Genomic DNA, 20,881 nt, shown 5'->3' on the forward strand with positions numbered 1-20,881 from the left:
CTTTGCTTTTTGTTTTTTTTTTCCCCTCTTTGGAGTGGTTTTGCTTTGTAGAGTTACTTCTTTAGTTGGTATCTTTGTTTTGTCTCTAGGATAATTTTCATAGTCTTTTCTTTGAGTCTCTCACTGTTGGAGTATTTTTAATAAAGTTCCACCCAGCTGGTGAAATCTCTGCATCTGAGTCCTCCTTTGAGTCCGGGCCTGACACAGATCTTAGAAGGTGATACAAGACATGCATTTCTGTCTCTCTTTGTGCCTGTTAAACATGTTAAACTCTAAACATATCTGTAGAATCTATAGGCAAAGGACAAGAGTTTGGCATCAGCATTCCAGTTTTCTATTTGTAGTCTGTGTAGTTTTGACCAATCATGTTTGAGTTGGCTTCGGTAACATGCAGGTAAACAGACTGCATGGACAGCAAAAGAGGTGAAACACATTGGCCGAAATGAAATCTCGGAACTCATCGGCTATCATCTGACACCGGTTTAGCTTTTTATTCGCTTCTTGTGAAACAATCTCCAGCTCCATTCTCGCGTTTCAAGTTACTAATTGGACTGTAAACGATGCCCGACACACGGAAGAGGAAGTCTTTGCCAGGATATCAATTATCTGTTATCTGGATATCAGCTAGCTACACCAGAAGCTGCGAAACATTGGCCGTCATCCCCCAGAGGCTAAATCGTAGATGATAATCCGAAAAGATTCAATTCATACTAATGCAGTGCTTAAAGTGATACAGGAATATTCTGAACCAGTAAACTGCTGTCATGACTTCTACATAAAATGACCTGGACCAACATGTTAAATTGGCTTCATAAGGGGCTTAAAACACATTTTGATTCAGGTGTTGGGGAAGTTTATTTGACAGTTTTACCGTCACCTAAATGATCAACATTACAGAAGACAATGGAGCATCTGTTAGCTACTAGTTGTTGGCTTTTGGAGACATTTTCCGCTGCCCATGACTTTGTTTCTAACTATATACACAAGTCTTGTATTCATTCTGGACATGCAGCACACCTTTGTGTGGCATTGTCAAGATGTACTGCTAAAGTGTGTAACTCCCACTGTAAGTGTAATGAGGCATAATTCGAGTAGCACTGTAGTATAGCAGAAAAGTTTTCTCGCAAAGTCATCTGAGGAAGTGTCTGTATTAGTCTGAGGGTGCTTAGCATCTTCAAGTGCCCCTGTTAAACTGGGCTTTCTTTGAAGCTACCATTTCCAGACATGCATGGATGGAAAAAGGACAAAAAGCACCTGCACACACTTGCATGCTCACACACACTCCTCAGGGGAACATCACTCAAACCACTGAAGAGCAACAGGAGGTGATTACTCTGATCTAGCTGTACTCTCCTTATACTCCCGTAATGGAGCCAGCTACAGTGATGCCTGCTGAGTTGATGTTTTAAGAGCTTTAATGTACTGGCAAGTGGCTGGGTGTTTGTGCTTTTGTATGACACACACGCACAAGCACACGAGCAAGTGAGGTAAATATCTTTGGAGTTGCAACCTATAGAAATGTGAGGTGTTTCATTTTTAGCTATGGGCATGAAGGTGCTGATTCTTCGTGAATGGCAGTATCGGTAATCTAGTCCTTACTTTGGTCACAGTGGTCTCTGTAGGCTAACAATGCTATCAGACTAGTCTTAGTCTTAAGTGTTAATTTGAGCTTGAGATACACACAAACATTGCATTTAGGGTGTTTTAAAGGCACCATTATTATGTTGTCTGAAGGCTACAATCACGTTATTGCTGGAGTTGAAGGCAGTTTAAGTGTGTTTTTACAAGCAATGTTCTGAAACAGCCACAGCAGGTGATTTAGTCTATCTTTAGTCTATCTCTATTATAGATAATGCTGTGTAGCTCTCCCAAGGGCTGCATTAGTAGCTCAGATTCTTTTGTATCTCCTTTAAGTTCACAATCCACTTCTTCAGTACATTTGGCTTCTGGAAGTCTAGTCTTTTTCAACTCATGTCTTGCTCCCGTCTTACTTCCCCATTCCCCTCTGTGCCCCGGCCTTGTGCGGTCTAGTGTAGCAGATTCAATATTGATGAAGTGGATCGATCAGAGGAGCACCTCCCTCCCATTTCTGTTACGGTAGGTCTTGAATAATCTATCCCTCATCCAATATTCTGATACAAGCAATAAATGGCTGAAGTTAAAGATCCCGTCTCTTGAGCAAAGAATTCTGACTGTCAAGATTTTATTTATTTAGTGTTTGATTGACTATTGTATCCTGGGACATGCAATTGTTGCCAAGTAATATTCCCACATTAGATTAATCTGATGAGAGATAGGAAAGACTGACTTATACGTGTAGACACACATTCACCTTAGTGTAACAAAATAAATTCTCTTAGGCCAGTTAATTGCACATGATCCTATTAATCAGGCAGTTATGAGTAAAGTTTGAGAAAGGTTTTTATCTTTTTAAAGAGCTGTATGTAAGAACTTCCAGCCAGAGAATATCACTGTGAAATGTGTGATTCAATTTCACCAAAATCAGTGAAATGCTGGTTGGTGGTGTGTGACTTAGTGCAATAATGTGATGGATTCTACTTGCGGGTGATTGGACAGAGTAGCAGCGTGGTCAGAATAGCATCAGAATTATTTCAAATTGCTTTATGGTAGAAAAGTTACAGTTGCTTTAACGATGTCTTTGTATTCTGTTGCAGAAATATCAACTGCTAACCAGCTATCGAGGTGATCAGTTCCTACATATATAGTCCTTTAACCTACAGGTCTGACCTTTAATTAATAGCACCCCCAATTCAGACACAGACAGTGGTTAAGACAATGCAATAATGAACAGAATTATTACATATGAGGGGGAGGCGTTTCCAATTATAATGTCGAAGGTGAGAAAGAAGTCGGAAAGAGAATCACTGCAACCTTTTTCTTTGTTTTGACTCCTTGGACACTGCCATATGTTCTTTTACGTTCTCGTATCCACTGACATCATTCCGTGTCAAGCCTCTACAGTTATAAGTCGGAGTTTAATCTCAATCTGTGGCCTCTAGAGACTTCGCCGCAGAAGTGATCCTTGACTGTAGCATCTCGAGTAATCACAGAGGATTATGTGACTGTTGGTCTAATACGTAGCAATATCAATATCATAGTTTGCACTACATCTGCCTCGCCTGGAATTTAACTAGATACAAGATACTCTGATGATTGCCTTTTCCCTCAGAGACTTTAAACTGAGTTACGTTTTAATCTTCCGTCGAATCTAAGCACTATGATTTACAGTACCTAAATTAAATGAAGTGGTCTGCTCCTGCAAAACTGACACAGTGAAACAGATCTAGCAGAGCAGTAATTGTGGGAAATTAAAGTTGTGCTCTGTGTACTGTGTTGTTCACTCTGTATAAAAGAAATGTAATTATTCAGACACTGTGCTGTACAAACACAGTGAGATCCGGCTGGCTGTAGCCTGTAGGGCAACAACAGTTTGGTTGCACAACGTTTAAACCATGGTTGACAATTACCCACAATTCCACCATAACTGCTCCTGAGGGATTTTGACTAAACTCAAGCACAGCGGCTTTTTATCACAGACGATATCACAGGCAATTATTAAATTGAATATAATGCCATAATGGCACGCTGGTTGTTTGCTCATACTTGTTAATCTGGCCGCTAACGGTTTGTTTGTGTTCCCTTAATCCTCTGACAACAAGCCGGTGATGATGGTAATCAGTCTTAATTGTGAATTTGATGTAATTTTGAAATTAAGGCCGAGAGTAAGCTCAGTAGAGCTCACAGCTCAGGCCATAGCTGAATAAGTCTGATTGTTATTGATTGGCTTGAAGCATTGCGTGATTGTGTTGTGAGATATTTCTGTAACACGGTGACACACACCCACACACAATATACACACACCAAAGACAATGTTGTCAGATGAAATGTTAATCATTCTCCTCCCTGTGAGGACTTGAGAGGTAAACAGGGCTTATATAAATGTTCTCATATACTCCAATACTTGTTAGCACGTGCAAGACAACAAAGAGATAAGCACAAACAAATGCATGCGATTGGTTCTTTATGCTGCAGCTATCATGAAAAACATTCAGAGGACAAAGGAAGAAAATGCATGCATACTCCCTGCCAAATGCATACACACACAAACTTGCTTAAACACACACACTTGCACTTTTACTGTGGCCTGGGTAGAGGTCTCAGAGACAGGAGTGTGTGTGATGATGGATGTTTTGTATCTACTTCTTTCAGACAGCCGGTCTGCAGTGTGGACAGAGGGGACGACGAAGGCCATCGGTCAACACACACTTTAGCCCCTATTTTAACTTGTGTGTGTGTGTGTGTGCGCGCGCATGAGGCTGCATGTATGCGTGTCAGTGCGCATCTTGGCTTCTGTCCTGTCTCTGTCTCTGACCATGGTTCCTCTGGTGGAGGACTCCGGGCCACATTCTCCCTTCCCATCTGCCCCTGCACCGCCTTTGCGTCCCTCGGCTTGCCGTACTGACAGGCGGAGTTGCCACAGTGATGGATGACTGTGCGCTTAGTTTCAGTGTCAGAGTCCTGCACCTCTGCTACCTGCCGTGTGGGTCCCTGTCAAAGACTTCCTGTCAGGTCAGCTATACTCTACCTCCCCGCCCCCCTTCCTTTTTATCCAGCTCTTCATCTTCATCTTGCAGCTCTCTCATCTCACCTTTATTTAGCTCACTAGTGGGACCTATCTCAAAAGCTGAAGAAAAGTGTAAAATTTTCCAGAAATAAATTGTCAACCTGATAACTTTTGAAGAACCTTCAAACAAAGACACTGATTATGCATAAATGCTCTCTCACATCACACAGAGCCACTGTTTCATTAAAAGCAATTCTCTTTCAATCAAGTTTACTCTATGAAGAGTTTAGACACAAAGCATGCTAATGAAGGCACTTTTCTTAATGAGCTGCATGATGTGAAGTCACTGCTCCCTTTCTTAAGCCAAGAAGTCACGCACGTTGGTGTGTGAAAGTGTGATGGCATGAGTGCACCTGAATTTGCCAATGTGTGGTCGGGTGTTCATTATACAGCAAGCTTCCTTAAGAGTGACCCCAGTTTCACGCCCTGCATTTTAAATACTGTCCCTTTTGAAATGAGGTCCATAAGCAAAGCACTCATGAGCTTTGTCTGTGAATGTAATTAGCCAATTAGTCTGTACTTTATTAGAGACCAGCAGCAGCCATGCGTCTCTGCTACCAGGGACTAGTTAGTGTGTTCTAATGAGCCTTTAGCTTCCAACCAGAAGCCCTGTCAAGCATTATTAATAAAGAGGCTATTTGTGCAGGCCTTCCAGTTTAAACACTGTTAATAGCAGAGAGCCATGCTATATTAAGATTTATCTGCAAGGTTGCACTGTGAAACCACAGTAAAAGATGGTGGAAAAAGACAAAGGGACTCACGTAATAGTTTTTATTATTTACAATTTAACACATTTTTATATTTGTTGTTGCATCTTTGACTGTGATTTCAACGATCTCCGCAATATAACGAGCTGAGATACATTTTCAGCAACATCTACTATAGATGTCCTCAGGCTGTTTTATAATTATTTTCATATTATACCCACATTTCCTCAAACCACTGTATTACACTATTAAACTGTCAGGTGGCAACAATAAAGAGTAAAGACACATGGAATTACTTATTCTTCATGTGGCAAAGAGAATTTGGATATTTAGGATTCAATTTTCGGTGGTATTGCACCGTAATCATAACAGACCTGATATGCTAATAACAAAAGCAATTTGTGAGCTTTGAATTGATCAAAGAGGCAGTGGGTGAATAAAGACAGAGACTGCCGTCACATTTTGAAGGTTGAGCTTTGAAAATAATTTAAAACACCAATACCACACACTGGTTTTACCGCCACTACCAGAGACTTTCACTTACACAGGATTGAATGTTTGCACATGTGTATGAGCCAACTAATACCAGCACATCTCTAAATATCATATTCACATAGCTCATCCGAGTGATTACAAACAGGATAAACAGCAGTTTAACACACCAGTCTGAAGAGAAAATAACTGTGCATCCCTAATGAAATGATGCTAATAATCTTACTAATGCATCTTAATTAATTTAGGAAAAGAATAATGTGTGCTCAAGTGAAAGCTTTCGCCGTACATTGAATTACATATTTAAAGTGTTTTAAACTAAATTATGAACTATGAATTAAATGAAACCAGTTCAGTAATGATGTAACAGTTAAGTCTATACGCTTCATATAAGATAATTGGAGTTTGGAGTCTGGCTTCCTGACGCTCATGGCAGTGCTGAGTGCAATTTAATAGAGCAGCAAGGAGAAATTTTGTGTCATCTTGGATCTTTCGTGGGTTGTGTCAGAAAAGAGGCAACACACTTAAGAGTGACCTTCATCTGCGTCAAATGGGTTCAATCAATGATGCTCTACTTTAGGAGACCAGCGTCAGAGTCTATTCACTCTAATGGGAGAAGTGATTGTTTTGCCCCATTGTCTCTGAAGTAAATACTGGACTAATTTTTCACAATTTACTGTCATCCTGACACTCAAATGGTGTTTTTTTTCCGAGAGACCAATCAGAAAACCTAAGCCAAAGATGTCATTATATTGACCTTTGAGTTAATTGCAGTCAGCGTCCTGTTGCTCATCATGGTTACACTATGTAGGTGCGAGCAGAGCAAACAGCATCCTGCAGACCACGAAGGCAAATATCAGCAGATTTTGGGAACATTTGTGAAATATGCAATAATGACAATAATTCATTAACCTCCGGCACCATACTGATTTGTTAACACGTTAAAGTTGTTTACCACAGAAACATACTGCAACGCAAACACAAAGTGTTGCAGTATGTGGACTGCAGTCAGCATCCTGCTACTCGTGCTCACACTCTGTGGGCGCAAGCAAAGCAAGCATTATTCTAACACACGACTGAATCCTGGAAAATACTACATTGCTTTTAGAATAACATTAGTATATTTAATGCCATTTGCAGATCACCCCATCAGCCAACACCACAAAGCAACCCATGCAGTGCAGCCACACCATAGCCAGCCAGCTGCAGCTTAGCTTCAGTTACAGTTAGCTAGTTGGCAGCCCCTGCATGGCATCACTCTTGGCTCATAGAAACACATTAAGCACCTTTTGCTTTATGAAAATCAACACTCTCATGAAAGAGCTCCGGCCAGCTCACAGCAGAGTCTGCGAACGCGCCAGCCTGCAAGAAAAGTGACTCCTGCAGGACTTTGTGAAGCTTCTCTCTGCTGCTTTGATGCAATGTAAGCAAAAATGTTATTATAGACATTTGACAAGGAAGCTAAACCACAATATCACAATTTGCAGTAATGTTATGTTTGACTTTGGACTTTGTGTTGGAAGTTAACTGGTGTCACGCTGTTGGTTGTCAAGAAGAGAGAGAGAAGGCTCCTGTGAGCATGCACATGTCACATCCTTCCAACATCGGTCGGTCTCGAAATCAGTCCAAAAAAATTGGCAATAAAAAGTGATTAATAAATGTATTTATTAAATCGTTAAGTAAAATGCTTTCAAAATTTTACATAATTCACTTTTAAATTTGATTCTCTTTTTAGTCAGGTATTCTCTTGTGTTAATGTGGTGTTGTCAGGCCATGCGACCTCTGCATACATGTGGATGTGTGTTCTCAACTTTGAATGTGTAGTAGGTTGTGTGAACCAATCAGGGCTGCTTGTTATTTGTAATTATGAAGTCCAGCAGTGGCACACCGAGGTTTAGAGACCAAACTGGAAATGGAACAAATGGAAAAAATTGGGAGGCTGCACAGTTTAATAGAATTTACCTGCACTCCTTTGAAGTAAAGTGTGCTTTGTTACTTTACACATGCCTGACTTTGATGTGTATGCTCCCTTCTTATTAAGAGGTTCATCGTGTCCAGCCAATAAATAACTTCACCACCACTGAATGCTTGAAATTGGTGCTTTGCTTGGAAACTCCAAAACCATGATTCACCCTGAATCAACTGCTATATCTTTTGTGATGAAACATCACAATCTGAAAAATTCTAATTCTACACATATTTAAGCCGTATTTATTGATATATGCCATGCAATGATAGATTTATAAGATATTTTGTTATACTGTAGATGCTACTGTATCCCTGTATATCTTTGATTGTATGAGGCTCTTGTGGGCTGCTTTACGGCAATATTGGATTTTTATGAGTTTTGGATCAATATGATGGCTCTGATTTCTCAGGTATTTAATTTGCTGGATTATCTGGATAATGCTTTCTAGTTATTTTATTGATAAACAGTTGGTTTTCTAGAAAATGTATTATATTATGACATGTACTGATATTGAGACATAAAATAACATTTACCTTGATAGAGGATATTGTTCATTTTAAATATTCCAGTGGAGCGATTGTTGCCAGAGTGACCTGGATTGATGCAGAGCTTGCAGTATAGGTGAGCCTTATACGTTCTTCCTATCCTATCATGAAACCACTCGTTCCTGCATTACGGCATGATTATTCCAGCTGTATGGAAAATTCTGCATAACAGCAGTCAAGACCTCAGCTTATCTCAAACACACAAATGCATAAACCACCTGGGACTCGGTCTGAAATGTGACTGCTGCCTCTCATTTTCTCTCTCTCTCTCTTTCTCCCTCCCTCTCCACACAGCCTCCCTCTCCACAACACAAGGATGAGTGATGCTGTCTCTGCTTCGTCTTTGACTGGCAGAATAAACACTGTTAGCACAACAGCAATGCTGGGAGACAAACTACAAGCAACAACAGAGGTAGACAGACAGACACACCACAAGTGTGACAGTATGCGGCAGGAGAGATAAAGGTGTGACAGTGTTAGCAGAGATAGTTGCGTGAGCCCAGTGATGATAACAGACTTAGGAGGCAGATATACAAGAATGATAGTATGAGAGAAGATTCACATTATACTGTATGAATATATCTGTACGGGAGGAGTTCTGGGTAGGGAAACTTTGAAAGATGATAGTTGGTAGAGGAGATGACAGTAAGAGTGAAGGGTTGACATGGAATATAATCATAACTAGAGTTTGTATTTTGCTATTGTTCTGCACATATTGGTATGGGAATATTGGTATGGGAAAGAGATCTTTAGAGGTATACATAGACAACATTCAAATGGTGTTTAGAGCACAGAAAGATATGCTATTAGCACATACAGCCACTACGGAAAACAAAAACCAGCATTAAAGAAACCTTTTAAGTCCCACTTTGCTCCGCGTTGCCTGTAATTAACACAAGAAAGAGAGATCTAGACAAAAAGATAAAGAAGGAAATGAGTAAAGTGAGGCAGGGGGTTGGGTGTCGTGCAAGAGCGAAAAGCAAACAGGAGCGAAAGATGGAGATGAAACACTAGAGGCAAAGCAAGGCGCGAGCAGGAGGAAATTTGCACAAGAACAGTAAAGCATGCCAGAAAATGCAGCAAGGATGGAAAGGCTAAAAGAAACAAACAATAATGTATATGTATAGAAAAGGGATGCAGTGAGGGGTAGCACAAACAGAGATAAAGAAAGATTGACAGGCCAAAAGGGAGACCAAAGAAATGTACATACCGCCGGGCTGTTATTGTCATTCTGTGCAGCAGCCCAGCTCCAATGTGCTGATTATGAGAGCATCATTTGAGACTGACAACCTTGTTCCTATAGTACAGCATGCCAAACACATTCCCAGTCCCCATCTTTCTCTCTCTGCGCTCTCCCCCTGAGCTCACACAATAGCTGTCTGATGAAGACTGAATGATTGGAGGGGGGAACGAAGTGAAACGTGAAAGAGTAACAGAAAAACACACACTTGAAGAGGCTAATGCAGAGTGCAAAAAAAAAAAGAAAAAAGAACAGAGAAAGAGTAGAGAGGAGGTGTGGAGAACACGGGCTCAATGCAGCTGCAATTAAGGGAGCGATTTTGTGCCAGAGAATATGCTAATTCCTCCTTTGTGTGAGCAGTTGATTGGCCATTGCGCTGCACACCAGGCAGTGAGGGAAGGAGAAGTGGTAGGCCTGGACGCCTCTGCCTGGCACAGCGTCCATCACAGGCCTCATTTAGCCACACCATCACGGTTAGCAGCATCGGAGAGAAATAAAAGAGGAAAAAAAAGACACACTTTTGTCAGCTGCCCCTCAGTGCATCAGCACGTATATCCAAGGGATGTAAGGAAAGAGATGCTGGCTCAATTAGCAAACTGCAGAGACAGAGACCAGAGCAAAGATACTCATTAATAGTCACGTATGACCTTTATATATGTGAGCTGAGCCTCAATCCACTAAAGGCTGGTCGTAATTTTGGACCTGAGGGATTGTGGGAATATTGGAAGAGTTAAGGCTACATGAGAAGAAACTGAAGCTACTGTATAATTTCCACTGCAGTTAGATTTGTCAAGACTCAGCCAAGAAATATAATATTTTACATTTATGATCAAAAAGCCTCAGTAAGTCTTTTTTTAATCTCCATATTAGAAACAAATATATCACACTGTTGCCTGTTAAAGCGACAATTTCTATAAATAATGACTTCCTACAATGAAGCAGCTGATTGTCGTCTTCCATTTTACAAATGAATCACATGTATCACATCATCACCGAGTCAGATCTAAAATAAGCTCAAGTAGACTTATATTCCGTCTGATTCGTGGTCTATAATGTTGCTGAGACGTGTTGTCATTCAGCATATTACCCCCACAGCATCACACACAATTACACACTCTTTTGATATAAGTGGAGTCAGAGCCTCAGAAGGCAGCGTCAGCCTGTGAGCTGAGTGTGACTGGTGATTAGCTCCCCTTGCACAATTTGCACACCTGTCCCTATCGTATTGCACAGCATGCACTTGAACAATGACATGATGGGAAATGTGAGTTGCTATCGCTAATGCTGATCAAGCAGCCCGGGCTGATACAAGTTTTAATTTTAGCATATACTGTGGCAGTGAATCTCCTTAAAATGTTTTCCCCGTCTCTGCGGTCTCACATAATAGTTTTTTATGCCTTAAGGTTAAAAGTTTGTAAAAATCTAACAGCTATAATTGTATTTAGAATAAAAAAAAAAACGTTTACTCTAATCTATAATTAACAACAAACGCGGAAAACACAAGAAAAGGCACAATATAGAGTTGTAATCCCTAATTGAAGATAATTGGCTGAAGCTTGATCCTGCTGCAATGTGAAATGAAAAATGGTCTGGCAGCATTATCAGATATGCTCTCCTTAAATGAATACATAGGCTCACATCCACTCCCCTCAGATTTACCCTACATACATTACTCTATTAGTAATTAGTCTCTTGCTTTGTCGAGAAATCTGAATGGGTTTAAATTAATTTGCTTTTCTGCATTCATTCAAGTCCACCTCATTTATATCAATAAGTGTAGGTATTAAATATTTAAAAGATTATGTAAAAAGATTCAATTTTTGAAACACATTTTCATTTAATACAATTCAACGGCAGCACAAACTGCAACCTCCAAAAATGACAATGTTGAATGACGACCTCCCTAAAAAAATATTATAATTATTATTATATAATCTTCATGAAGGTAAGATTCATTGTAGGGCTGTTGCATTCCACTGCTTTACATTTAGCGACCTGAACCTGAATGTACAATAATACATTATACATAATGAGGACTATTACCTTTTAAACTCGTGGTACTGTAGATCCATTTTGCTGGTAATACTACCTGTAATATTTATATCATCATATACCAACTACAAGTACAATAAAGAATCTAAATAGTTCTTCCACCACTGAAAATTACATGATGCTTGTGTTACAGTGAGTTTTGATTTTGGTGCTCTAAAATCATTATGTAAAATCATGGCACTGCTCTAACCACATAAGTTATATATCGCTATATGCGCTTTCTCCCTCCCTCACCCTTTGTCTCTGAGTGATGATGTCAGAAACAGTCGGGTGGACAGACCAGCTCCATCACCATCTGGTCCCCAGGAGAAGAAGGCACAGCAGTGCTCTTGCGATGCACACCCACTCACTAGTCCATAACACACACACACACACACACACACACGCAGCTTTACTGTAAGGCAAAAGCCAAGATCCTACAGTAACACCTACGTGAACACACGCACACACACGCCAACACACATGCTGGCACCAATGGGAGCATTCACAAGCACACATACAGGGACATGCAGACTTTACCACCCACTTTTTCTGCAACGTGCGCGGTCCATCTGCTCACTGTTCCACTCTCTCCATGGATTAAGATGGCAGTGTCCAATATGTGATGTGACTTAGCAGCTTGCTGTACCTGACAGTCCCAATAGGTGTCTGAAGTACACATACAGTACAAACCACTAGAGCCTAACAAACGCATTGGCATGGCAAGAATTATTGGCTGCTTTTAGTTTATCTAACATAGATAACAGTGAGCATTTGTAAATGTGTTAGCCAAGAGGTAACAAGCAACCGGAGGCAAGGTAAGAGGCAAGGCCGAAAACTAACATTGAAGGCCCGTGACCTTCGATCCCTCAGATAGCACTGCACTGAAACCCTACGTGATAGTATTATGGAAATATAAGATATTACTGCATGGGCTCGGGAGTACTTTGGAAAACCGTCAGCATACACAGTTTGTCGCTGGAGTTACAAATGCAATTAAAGACTCTACCATGCAAAGAGAAAACCATACAGTATCTCAGCAACATCCAGAAACACCACGACTTCTCTGAGCTCATCTGAGTTGAAGTGACAGAAAATGGATAAGTGTTGAATCTGTGATCTGCTTCGCGAAGTGTCCCGACTTTTTTGAAACCAGTGTTGAATTTTGATAATTGTTTAAGTCACTTTTTCTTGTAAAAATGCTAAATTTACTCACTAACTAACTAACTAACTAACATTAATACATCATTTAAACAAAACTACAAAATGCCTTCCTTCCTTCATGTTCATGTGTTGAGCACATGGCTAAACACAAAATATAGCCTACTTGTCTAAGTACGAAGTGGGGATCTGCACATGTGGACACACTCAACAAAACTTGACTAAACCTACTCAAAAAGTAGCAGGAACATTATATAAGTACTTTCGATGTGTCACCAAGTTTAATATGCACAACATACCTGGATAAAGGAGAAATAATCACAGGTGTGACGGTTGATATTTCTTGCACGAGAAATATACTCAAATGAGAAAAAATACTGCGATTTCTTGCAGGATTCAAACCATCCTGATTATTACAGTTATAAATACTTTACTTGACACGTAAGAATGAAATAACAATGAAAAATACACTCACAACAACTTAAACAGTTTTTAAACATTAATGACCATAAATTGAAATTTGCTATATCTTGTTTTTTAAAACAAGGGTAGCGGTCTTGATGAACTGGGCTCAACAAATCACTGGAAACAGACACTCTGACTGACAAAACCTGCACTCTGGAGAAGGTAAATACAGATATTCACCAGAAACAGGCAGGCACTGCTTAAGGTCATAAAAAATACCCTGAGGCATGTTGGAGAACATACAAAGATCCATGAATAAAATATAAAACTCCACTCTTAACAGGACCTGAGGCCTAGACAGTAACATCTACACTTGTGTAAACATGACTGGAAAATAATATACCAATAAAGAAATGCTGAGTGAAGGACTGTCACATGAACAAACATACGGGCGGGCACACATCTGCATAAAATAAATTCCCAAAGCAATTTAATGTAGCACTGAAGGCAAAGTGAAGCTGAATGCCAACTGAGAGCAGACTACAGAGGAGATCAGCCTACGGTACAGAGCTTTGAGCGCTCAGGTTGCTTGCTGCAGCTTAAAACATCACTGATGGCTGTTTCACCCTCTGACTCACTAAATTAACTCCAAATCCATTTACCAGCGTTGCAGCTTAAGCCCTCCAGTTTGGTCTTGGTCTTCAGCGGTTTCTTCTAATTGAGTTTCTAGTAATTACCACAAGGCTAATGCATTGTAAGTGCCTTCTAAATCAGGGGTAAAGATTTTGTTTCAGACTACAAGTGCACATAGTGATTGTATGCAATGGGATGTAAGAGAAGCATTGGGATGTATGTGGAAAAAAAACAACAATATTTGCCTACCATACCTTTGTGACAAGAAGCTCCCATCCCAAAGAGAGGATGATCGCCTGTCACATGTGCCGTGAACCCTCTCCCCTACTTCCCCTTAATCCGTGACTTTGATTCGGAGTGCCAAGCAGAGGTAACCTGGCTGACACGCTGCACAGGGCCCTTTGATCTGTGTTGGCAAATTTAACAACAATGAGTGGGCTGACACCGGTTGGGTAAATACACTTGAAGCTGAACAAATGAGCTAGTTTCCTTGTGTTACCTGTTTCTTGATATCACAAGAAATACAGAAATAAATCAGAAGACTGTAGAATCATGATTGTGTGTACAATACCTCTGGCCTTTCATTATCTCAGTACTTTCCCCCCCCCAAACTTTGTTGTGTTGGTCAGGAGACAGTGAAGGAGAGCTCACTAGAGACATAAGTAAACACACCGCTCCCTTACCCTCATGAAGTTGCCAGAGACCTTCCCTCTCTCTGAAGACTCCTTTAATTAGGCTTTAATTGCCTTATTAGCTCTGGCTATCGATGGAGGAGGAAAGGCAGAGAGAGAAAAAGGTCAGACAAGGAAGACAGCTGGAGAAGAGAAACGTTAACAGGGCAAATAAACAAGGGTGGGCAAAAGGGGGCATGAGAGTCATTGGAAGATACAGAGAAGCATCCACACACACATGCGCACACACATATCCGTGCACTGAGCACAAGGCTGCAGGTGAATGTAAGGCCGTGTCCTGCGGGAAAGAGTTGTCAGGCGATATAAAACAAAAAGATAAGACAGAGCGCAGTAACATGACTACTCCTTCAAGAACAGGCTCAGTGGTGCTCCCAGGCAATTGACCCCTCACCCTGACCTCGGTACAACAGGGGAGATGGACGAGGTAGAGGAGAGAGCAGAGAGGGAGAGGAGGGGCAACGAGAAATGATGAATGAGAGGGATGCAGAAGAGTAGGAGATGAGCAGGTGAAAGTGGAGGGGGGGGGCTGCAAAAGCAGGACAAAGAAGAAGAGGGTAAAGATGTAGAAGGCCGCAGTAAATACACTCCAGATGACTCTCAGTGCACACTCTGGGTCTCTCAAGTATCCCTGAGTGCTGCTGCTGGAATCACTGAGATAGAAACTATGGGAATTTGCATATAATATAGATGATTAACGATACCATCTGAATGCCTGGCTTGTTTGCTAATGATTCATGATGTAAACATTTAAAAACTGCAGATTTAGATTGTCTCTCACTTTGCTGCCGTACTTGTACGCTCTCTTACCTTGCATACATACATGCAGCTCATATCTGCCTTTTAAAATTCATAGACCGAACCTGGGTTGCTAAGCCAATTTCATTTTCAATTTGTATTTTGTTGACAGTGATCTCATCATAGCTGGCATTTGTTATTCTCATTAGCCTGTGGCTACTAATATCGGTTTCAACTTTAATTCCGCAGACAGAGAACAAAAAAGCTGTGGAACTTTGAAGTCCAACACATACACACTGAAATAAAACTAACATCTGTTAGGCCCAACAAGAATAATGGCTGACATTTTTTTTATCATTGCTGTAGGCCTTACCAATCCATCTGTTGCTATATCCAATCCTATCTAGTGAAGTGATACTATAAAAGGATGCCAGTGGGAGTGAAGCATTCACATAGGAGCATCTGCAGAGGCAATACAGCAAGTTACCTTTCCACTATCTCCTCTTCATCTGCCACCCACTGCACACACTCACAGACGCACATAGTACCAACGTTATAGCTGTAAAGTGAGAAAGGAAGCTCTTGTTTGTGTTCGTGCTGATTTGTGTGTAACTCCACTGTAAGTGTGCTCCCATGTGCATGCCCAAGTGATTGCACACCTTTGCACTGTAACCGTGATTGTACCGGCGTGTTTGTCTGTGTGGGTGCACGGCTGAATCAATCCATCAGGAGAACGAAGGAGTGTTTCTTCCTTTCCTGCACGTCATTCCCCAGCCTCATTAGAACCCATTCAGTCAATCAAGCATGATTCCCTAACACAATAACATGCAAAGTGCTTTGTCTGGGTGTAATTGGCCTTGCCAGAACTGTTTTTCTCAAACGGTTAGCTTCTCTTGCCTCGCTGAGACCGCAGCCAGGAGCCCCGTCCAAGAAACGCAGCTGGCTGGAGGAGGATGGAGAGATGAAACCAGGAAAAGTGAAAGGAATAAAGATAAGGAAGGCAAGGATTAAAGAGCAACATGAAAGGGCCAGTTTGAGATATTGGCCTCTTCTGTGAATCAATTTCAGAAATAATATTAGTAAGTACTATAAATAAATATTTATAAAGTCATTTAAACAATTTTATAACTGCTCTTGTTCAGTCCTGATGTTTTCTGTATGCATTAATCCGGCGTGTGCACGTGTGTGTATGTACATCAGTACTGTGTGCGGTCATCCAGAACTCCTGTCTGTCACAATCACACATGTTCCCCATTACCATGACAAACCAGTTGACATCCCATTTCCCACACTCACACTTAGGCCCACCACACACATGCAACGAGCTGCAAACATACATGCACACAGACAGAAAGGCTCGATGGGAGATGAATGAAGCATTGGTGCAGAAATGTGGCACCCCGTCCGTATCCCCATAGGAGAGACTGTTTGTTCGCTATGATGGGTGACACGGCTGACTGACACTTTCCTCCATACCAAACCCAGCAGCCAATCTACTGAAATTGTGCAGTGACATTGTTGATTAAGCAGACATTCAGTGTACAGTGCGTGCGTTGTCACAGTTTAATGGGTTCACTGGTGCAGAGGAATGCAGCCTTGATATGTGTGTAGGTGTCAATATATGAATGTTTGTGTGTGTGTTACGTGTGCATTTCAAGGACATGTGACTGCAAGAATCAAAGCAATATGTTTGACTTTGAACCAGAGGTTTGCATGCCTTCAACCAGGCCACAGCGCCCCAAACAGCTGAGATAATCATCAGCAGTCGAGTACTGCCATCTAGTGACCTTAAAAAAGAGCTTCTTCTAGCACACACACACATACACACAACCTTAAAAAAGAGCTTCTTCTAGCACACACACACATACACACACACATCAACTGCTTTAGATGTGGAGTCACATTTACTGGAAAACTGCACTTAAGTATGCAGAGTCAGCTAAAAGCTGAACTTGCAATAAACTTTAATTATTGAGGGAGCTTTAAATGGACACAGCAGGATTCCTTTCTTTCTCCACAAAATCCAAATTCATGACTTTATTCTCACTCTTCCCTAAAACTCTCTGATCAATAGGTCTGTTTGTTCCAGCAACACCTCCCAGTGCTTTCACTTGTCCCTCTCTGCATGATGTGAATTGGACGTCCTATCCTGTGCTGTGGTTATGCTGTGAATCAAAAAAGCCAAATTAAATTGCCTAATTGGTTTCCTTGGGAAGGGTAAAACAGATTTAAATTGATTACCGGTAATGGCCTTTTGTGGAACCACATTGGCTTCTGCTGTTTGAGGAGGATTTAGCAAAACCAATTAATTTGCCTCACCTCTTACGCGCCCTCCTTCTGTTTCCCTTTGTCTCTGTCTGGGAGCTTTTTCATCTTTGCTTTTTCCAGTTTCTAATGCCCTCCTTCATACTCACAAAAATAAAAGGGATGATGATGATAACGTCACTGGATAACAATCATTCAGGCCTAATTGGCTGAATACTGTCATACTGTGGTGCTGATAAAAAGACAGAGATGTTTCTTTTTTTTTCTAGGTCTGCTGTTACGAGACTCGTCTAACAAAAGATAATATAAATCTCTCTTTCAATTACGTCGGCTGTGCCTGTTTGCTTCCACGCGACAGCTCTCGCTGCTGCCACTGCTTCGGCTGAGGGAGGAAAAAGTAAGATGTCAAGGTCACATTTTGTCACACAAGCTGATTAAATCCCTAATATGTTCACTCGCTCTCTATATCCCTGCCTCAGTGTTTCGCCACCTCCCACCAAATATTATCGCAACCAGACCTAATGTGACATTTGAAATGGGAAAATTACAGGCACTTAATGTGATTTCATTAATTGAATTTGGAGCATCTATTGTGTATGATTAAAACAGATGTCATCCCCCTCATGAGAAGAAGAGAACAATCATTTTCTCAGTGTGTTTTTTTTTCTTACAGCAAATTATAAAATATCTAAAGCCAGATCAGTAACACAGCATCATCTGTTACTGCGCTTTCCGACTAAACGAAGTCAGATTGGTGTGCTGAACTTTTTTCAGCTTCATTGCTCACAGTAAAATTAAATGCAGTTAGGCTGAATAGCCCATGACAAATTAACAAAATAAACTCAAGCATTGTAAATTTATTTATAGCCGACTTTATGGATTACAGATGAGTGAAGCAACCTTCCGCTGCCTGAGGTTCAATAGAGATGTAAGAATAATGACTTAAGTACTTCTGTTTAGTTGGATTACACGCAAAACCCTTAAGCATTACAAATTACTGTTGAAAGAAAGCTGAATTCCATTATGGTATTACTTACATATGTGTGTATTACTTTACACCAATATGGCATGGCCATTGAACCAGAGTTGGTATACGTTTCCCTGGAAACAACATGAGGACACCAGTTTGACCTTGATGTGTGAAGTTAATTGGTTCACAAGGAGTAGCTATGCTGTGTGAGTGAGGGCAGAGCAGTGGGGAAAAAGAGATACCAGTAATAATACCAAAGTAATAATAGCATCTAATATTCTAACTGTATAATAGCACTGAAAACCTTTAATTGGACACATGTGAAGGGTCCAGCAGAGAGGCAAGGATGCAAGTTTATGATTTAAAAAAAAGTAATTTACGCAAAAGACAAACTGAAGTTGAATATTAAGAGCTTACCGAAAGAGAACTGAATCTAAAATACAGGAAATTGAACCACAACTAAATAGCACGGATAAGATATGCTGACCAAACCATGACACACAAGGGGTGGACCATGACTAAAATAACTATATCAAACTATGAAGTGTACCAAGTGTAATTATAACTGGATATACTGTAAGTCTAAATGAGAAAAAGCTCAAATTAACAAAGCAGCTAAGAAACTGTGGTTATTTTCATCTATCTGACTCATTTTTATGAATATTTTGTGTTCAGGTCATTGCTTATCCCACCCACACTCCGTAAATGATACTACACTTTAGTTTTCATGAGTGGTTTTGAAAGATGAGGATAAAAAATAAATTCCTTTTATTTCTCCTTTTCTGCAGTGTCATGATCATTTATATGGAAAGCGATTCTCAAGGATTGGGCAGATCAAGTGTCATGATGAGGGGATGTGACAGGAGCAGAGGATGATCTTGAAAGCAAAAGACAGTTTGTAAAATATATTGACGGTAATAGAGGTCAAAATACATACCGCTGAGATATTTCTCTAAAATCCATAATGGCTTTTTTACCGCAGCAGACAAGAGAATCAACCGCAAAAGTGTATAATCTGACGCTCTTTTTGGCTCCGTCATTGTCTTTCACTATTATGTTCACATCTGCCACCCAGATCTGCTTTCACTTTTACCTCTTCCCTTTCTGTGGCAGCGTCCCTACCTACATATAAAAAACCACAGAAAGCTAAAGAAAGTGCAACTGTATCCGGGAAGATAAAGCAAAAAAAAAAAAAAAAAAAGTGCTATCCAAGCAAAGCAGAACAAAAAGTACAAAGACAGCACAAAAGACCAAAGAGAAGATATTCCTTTACCAAAATGAATTTTCCACCTCTGAAACTCCTTGCCCACAGCTTTTATCTTTGGCCTGAGGTTTGCAAGTCAAAGGCCACGGCAACAGTTGGTATCAGAGGCAGCGGCAGACTTTTTCAACAACAAACACAATTGTTTCTAGTGAATAATTTATGTAAGTAAAAACTGGAATAAGCAATGAATCCAGGTATGACATAAAGCCCAAAGATATGAGGATAACATCTGCTTTCAGAGATATGTTATCTATAAGCATTCTACTTGTCTTCAAGCCAATTCGAATAAAGCAAATATATTGTATTATATATTATGTTAAAAGCCTATTTTTTGTATTTTGCACAGAGCACAGTGTATTGTTAAACACATAAGCCTCGACTGAGGTCAAACGGCTAAACTGAAGTGTCTCATGTAAACTGGAAATCTTGAGGCAGCTATGATTCACTTCTAAATGTGAGCAAATATTCATCATTCGTCATTAAAGAAATCATGCAAATGCAGAATTTGGAAAGTGATTACGTGAACAGGTTCTTTTCCTGTCACAGTTTATGTTTTGCTTTGACTATGACTAACTGTGATTAAAAGAGTGACTTGCCAACATCAAGTGCAAGACTCATTCTCATGCTGCTGTAGCAATAAGCCACAGCCACACAGCATCGAGAGACTTTGTGAGTTTCTTGATATGCACATGGAGTTTCAGTAGCAGTTTCCATGATGATGGCATTAGATTGATGACAGAGGTTTTTACAAGTATATTAAGATGGCATCTGATCTAATCCATTAATAATTGACATTAAGCTTAAAAACATAAATACTTATTATGATTACTTTATGATGTGAAAAGCTATACCTTATAAGCATCAGGTTCTATTCTGTACATGTGTATGCTACTGTTCTACTTCATGGCAAACCATTATCTCCAACCAGCAGATGCTGAGACATTTCACCAAAAAATGGGATCACCCAAGTCATTAGGCTTCATCCTCTGGGGATCATAAAGGTCTGTACACATTTCCAAATTGGGGATCCATCCAATACTTGAGATATTTCCATTTGGAGTTAGTTATAGATGGACCAATAGACAGAGAGTGACATTTCAAGAGCCAGAAAAAGCAACAAAAACACA

The 20,881-nt window shown here is 40.4% G+C and overlaps 1 long non-coding RNA gene across 1 annotated transcript; it reads left to right on the forward strand.

The window, feature by feature from the left end:
• Positions 1 to 187: 187 nt before the first annotated feature.
• Positions 188 to 4,723, forward strand: LOC113744614 (uncharacterized). The gene is made up of 3 exons (XR_003461678.1): positions 188 to 217; positions 2,032 to 2,097; positions 4,231 to 4,723. It is a non-coding gene; the product is annotated as an uncharacterized LOC113744614 (long non-coding RNA).
• The last annotated feature ends 16,158 nt before the right edge of the window (positions 4,724 to 20,881 follow it).

The sequence above is a fragment of the Larimichthys crocea genome, chromosome XXIV (assembly GCF_000972845.2).
Source record: "Larimichthys crocea isolate SSNF chromosome XXIV, L_crocea_2.0, whole genome shotgun sequence".
NCBI lineage: Eukaryota > Metazoa > Chordata > Actinopteri > Sciaenidae > Larimichthys > Larimichthys crocea.